Below are 5,507 nucleotides of genomic sequence, written 5' to 3'. Positions count from 1 at the left end.
TAATATAAAAAAGTATGAAAAGTAGTAATTTTACACGTAATTGTGGCCTTACTATAACAAGGGTGTGTTTTCTTACTCAACCTTCTCAGGGGAAACTGCTTTAGAAATAAATAATAGTGTTTAATTAATTTATTTCGAGTTTAATTTGTTTGAGTTTAAAATTTTTTTTAATCGCAATTTTTTTATGATACCAAGTGCAGGGACGGACAAGTCGTGCGCCCGGTGGTAAGCGACACGGCTCAGAGCTTTTAATCGCAAAGATCTGAGGGGCACTGTCAATGCGCCCGTCGCTTTGGCACAAAATTTGACAAGTTCTGTGTGCCTGGAATTTCATCAGCATCCTTACCCTTGAAACTGGACCGCAGTAATGCTCACATTACTGCTTAGCAGTAGAAATATGTAAAGTGGCATTTCTCTAGACCAGGGGTTCCCAAACTTATTTTGTCTACTGACCACTTTAAGAATAAATTCTTTTTTAGCGCCCCCATTTTTTCACCTGCTAAAAACCACTATAACTTCAAATTAAATTCATTATTGTGAGATATATTAGCGGAGATTAAACATTCATTCTAAACGAGACTTTTACTCATCGAGTATATAACCAGAAATAGCTGCGAAATGTCATTTAATTTGTTTGAAAACTATTCTGCCAAATCATTACTGTGACAACTGCGCTCCGATTGGCCAGGCTGAATTTGAAACAATTGACGGGTGGCGTCAATCGGTGTCAACTGTTTCACTTCTTAACTTGAGCTTTGCTATAATGAACGAAAATTGCAAAATTGCATATTTAATTACCGATGAAATTTGATTCCGTTTGATTTGTAATTAGATGTTTTGCTGTTTTTCCCACACCACCGAATAGAAACAGCACGGCATTGTTAGAGATATTATCTTTATTACAATAAATACAGAATATTTTTTGGAATATAAGGAAGATGTACACACAGGTCAGTAGTTGGCCTGTCTATATTTCAGTGCAAACGGGAGTTGATATTTATAAGAGCTGTATCGCTAATGTGTTACCGGGAATATATGGCCCTTATTTCGTCTCTATTTCTGGTTATATACTCGATGCTTTTACTATAACCAGCAAGAGTTAACTTGAGACCTGAGCGCAGTAAGTAGTACACAACGGCGCTCATGTCTCAAGTTAATGCTTACGGACTACACCTGCCAATGAGAATGATTATTGAAACGCAACTTTATAGTATTCAGACAGAGTATCTTTAATTCAAAATTAAACAAACATAATCGATTCTAATATAAAAACTAATGTGAAGGATGAATCTGATACTATTTAATAAGTTTGTTGATATCAAGAACAGCCTCAAGTCACCAATTTCGGTAATATGCAAACGATTTTTCTTTTTAGTAAGTAGCGTTGTCACAGCATTAAAACCACGTTCACACAAATATGACGATGGGAATGCTATCAAGAATCGTTAAACGATTGACCACAATCCAAGGTACAATTGCGGGATCGGTTTTTGTAGCCAAAATTCTTGGTAGCCATTTTTGAACTTGGTTTTTATTTCGTCGTTCGTTGTCAATTCTATAAGTTCTTCTTCCAGCTGAGGTGATATTGCTGTGTTGACATTTGAAAACGCATCCAACACCCAGTCTGGTATTTCCAAGTTCGAAATGTCCTGGTATCGTTCGGTGAAGTCAATGTGGAGGTTTTCCAAATGTTGACAGTAGGCAAACAAGTCGTCGTTTCTACAGGATACTGACAAATTCAGAAAATTGTGAAACTCACGTCTGCCCATATTCTTTTTGTGTAGAAGCAGTTTGGCTGTGAAAGCAGCAACGACATTTTTTCTTTTAATTAAATTTAGTTCATCGCCTTGCAGTTGGAGATTTATGTCGTTGAACAATTTATACGGGTCTGTCATATAATCTACATCATTCTTTGATATAATAAGCTTGTTGCGCAATTCTGTTTCTTCAGTTTCCAAGAACTCTATCACAGAGTCAAACAAGTTGTAAAACCGAGTCAGACAATTGCCTCTTGATAGCCAACGAACTTCAGTATGAAACAACAAACGTTTGAAATCTTCGTCATTAGTAACACAAAGCTAATGAAATAATTTTTTTCAACACTTTTCAATTCCTTTCGCATAAACCCATTAAAGGGTTTTTGAAAGGAAAATCTAAATGTACATATGTGTTTAATTGTAAATTGAATAATAAATTTAAAAAAAATTCTATCATTCAAAGAGTTGTTGTGGATTTTATTGACTGCTTTGATGACATATTGCAGTGATTGAAATAGTCGTTCACTTAAATTTCTAGCAACCAAATGTTGTCTATGAATAACGCAATGTATAGCAAGGACATTTGGAATTTTATTTAAGTTTGTTTTTAAGTTTAAGTACGCTATGAAGCCTTTATGGCACCCTGTCATAGCCGGAGCGCCATCCGTACCAACTGATATAATATTTTTCAAGGGAATCTCTTTCTCATCACAAAACTTTTCCAATGTATTGAATATGGTTTCGCCGTTTGTATCGGTCTCTAAATTTCTAGCAAACAATTGTCCTTCACATATTTTCTCATCTTTAATAAACCTCACGTAAGACAGCAACAATGCTTCTAGTTGGTAAAGTGGACTCACCGAGCTGAATTGAGAATTGACTAGTCCTCAGATGATTGCACAATGAATCTTCAATGTTTTCAGCCATTTCATCAATTCGTCTTTGCACAAAATTATTACTCAAAGGAATTTTTCGGATAATATCTGCGGCCGGTTTATGAAGCACGGTAGTTATTACTTCTTTTATTGCTGACAAAATTAACTCTACTCCGATGTTGTGTGGTTTGCCTTTTTGAACAATTAACAAAGAGATATTCTACGAAGCTCGAAGTCCGTCGTCATCTTGCTTAGCAGCCGCCGAAACGAGTTTTGCTACACTTCGCTGAGTAGCATTATGCTTCTTCTCTATGTCTTTAAAATATGCTACATTCTTGTCTTTCTTATCTGGATGCATTTTATGCAAAGTCAAAGTCAAAGATTATTTATTCCATAGGTAAAATCAATTTACACTTGAAAAGTCACATTTAAGCTACTGCTCGTTCACTACGCTGACCTTCCTGAAAAGAACGAGCAAGAAACTCTAGGGATTGCTCTTTTCAAATAAACTTAAATGTTATGGAATACACTTTGAATCAAATTTGTGTGGATTCTGGAGCCAATTCAATAAAACAGGACAGATATAATGAACTATAAGGAGAGAAATATCGAACCGAGTTAGTTTGAGTAATCTCTTAATTAATATTAGTTGATGTTCACAAGTTGTAGTCGAGAGTCGAGAGCTCAGTCGGTGTCTAAGAGTCTTCCTAGATGAAATTACAAATCTCGCCCTAAGCCTATAAACAATTCCCCCATTTTTTTCTGGGTCTCTTACTACCCCCCTTTAGGCCTGCAGCGCCCACAAGGGGGCGTTATCGCCCACTTTGTGAAAGGCTGCTCTAGACGAACTCTTTCACAAGGAGCTCTACTGCTATTAAAAAAAACGTATTGAGAGATTACGGAAATCCTTAAAATGACACAAAGTTGGGAGCCGCAGTGTTACATTGCTAGGGCGTTCGCATTGGACAGCGTGTCATCCTTTTTTATTTAAAAATGCCAGCTTTTATACTACCGGTTTGGCTAGCTAATTCAGTGTTTTCCTTTGTTCATAAATTTGTCATATCAGGGTTATAGACGTAAATAATTACGATGTCCATTTCCAAAATATATTTCATTTCTTTGGTGTAATAAAACAAAATGTGATCATATTTTGGTGAAATTACAAGCACATGGTACTTGTCAAAGACGAGCGCAATGGCAGTTCCCCTCAGAGCTTTGCAATTTAAAATTCTAAGTGGCTCTGCAACTGTTATGTATAGACGTGTCGTTTACCACCAGGTGCACGACTTGATCGTCCCAAAAAAAATAAGTCAAAAGTGCTTTTGTCACTTATAGAACTTACAAACTAATTATAATTCTCTCTCCTGAAAAGTTGCCATTTTTAGACGTGACCTTGTTACACCAAGGCTTTGACTTCAAGAGTTTTTTTTCCTGTACACAATTAAAATATTAATAGTTTTTTAAATACGTTTTCGATTATTCGCTCAGCTCTACTGTAAATAAATTAGGGTTCTAGTAATTTTTTTAATGTGGTGTACGGTGTACTGTTGTAAATAACCAGACTATAAAATAATACCTCGTACTATAAATAAAAATAAATAAATAACGCACACACTCAACATAGCCCCGCACTAGGGAAACCCTGTGTCGCGGGTGCCATGGACACACACATAGACAACCACAAATTACACCCAAACTCACGAGAGAAATAAATGTAAGCCACACAAACATTTCTCCCGGCCCGGGAATCGAACCTGGGACCTCTGCGTGGCAGTCCGGCATGGTAACCGTTCCATAGTAGTTCCGTAGGCCACGGAGGCAGTTTATAACACAATAATATGTAACATTATAAATTTGACATTTATTTATAATCGTGTAAATATCTTATTAGATATAAAGAATAATAATGATTTTATTTTTTTGCAGAGGCTTAAGTGCAGTGTGATATAATACTATACAATACAAAAACTACGGTTTCGTAAAAACGAAGTCTCTTTCCAATAAAATAGCGAAAACGGTAAAACGTAAAAATAAACGATTTTTATAAAATACAAGCTGATGGCTGACATATGTTTTAAGTTACAGAAAATGAAGTTGACCTTTTGAAAACATCGTTATTTAAAAAGGTATAGAAATATACAGACAGTATAGTTGACAATATAGTTAGTTGATTGAAAATGTGCACCATGTATTATAGTGATCACACCATATAATGTTTATGAGATCATAAAACAGTATACATTTTCGGTAGTTTAAAAAAATCCTGTGACTTATATTTCTTTTTTTAAGATGGACAAATGGGAAAAAATCCTAATCTTACCTTTACGAAATCTCCAAAATGTCCAGGAAACCGGAAAATAATCCCTTCACAATTGATCCTTGCTCGCACGAAAGACACAAAAAAAAACAAAAAAAAAACTCTGTTCTAAATTCAAACAGCGCGCATAACAGCAGAATTGTGTCAGTGGCGTGTCGCGGCGGCCGGCCTAGGGCGCAGGCGCGTGGCTAGAATTCCTAACTACTGGAGCCAAAAAATATTTTGAAATATTTTTAGAGCGGTAGTGTCGACCCGGTGATGGCGGGATTTTGAATGGCGCGAGCGCGCTGTGCTCTGAGACTGTCGGAGGCGGCAGGACATCGACTTTATAAATTGACTTTGTCCATCAAGTAACTGTACTTATTCGGGCGGTTCGGTGTTATATTAGATCGAGGTATGTTCGCTAATTTATTACCTAACAACAGATTTTCGTGAATAGCAAAAAAACGGAAACAAACTCATTGACAGGCGTCTTCACAATGTCACGAATTCATTTAAGAAACAATGTATGTACTCTCATATAGCAAAAACTTCTGTTCATTTTTTGAATTGTGAAAC

General features: G+C 36.1%; 1 protein-coding gene across 1 annotated transcript in view; it reads right to left on the bottom strand.

Moving 5' to 3' along the window:
- Positions 1–5,212, bottom strand: part of LOC113237557 — a 74,605-nt gene extending 69,393 nt beyond the window's left edge. Inside the window, exon 1 of the mRNA XM_026474110.1 lies at positions 4,953–5,212. The gene's annotated coding sequence lies outside the window, so the exon portion shown is untranslated. The remainder of the gene's footprint in view (positions 1–4,952) is intronic.
- Between the last annotated feature and the right edge of the window lie 295 nt (positions 5,213–5,507).

Source organism: Hyposmocoma kahamanoa, unplaced genomic scaffold, assembly GCF_003589595.1.
Source record: "Hyposmocoma kahamanoa isolate Upper Pololo Valley unplaced genomic scaffold, ASM358959v1 93, whole genome shotgun sequence".
Classification (NCBI taxonomy): Eukaryota; Metazoa; Arthropoda; class Insecta; order Lepidoptera; family Cosmopterigidae; genus Hyposmocoma; species Hyposmocoma kahamanoa.
Note: the sequence above shows the minus strand (reverse complement) of the source record. Positions and strands in the feature narration are given on the sequence as shown.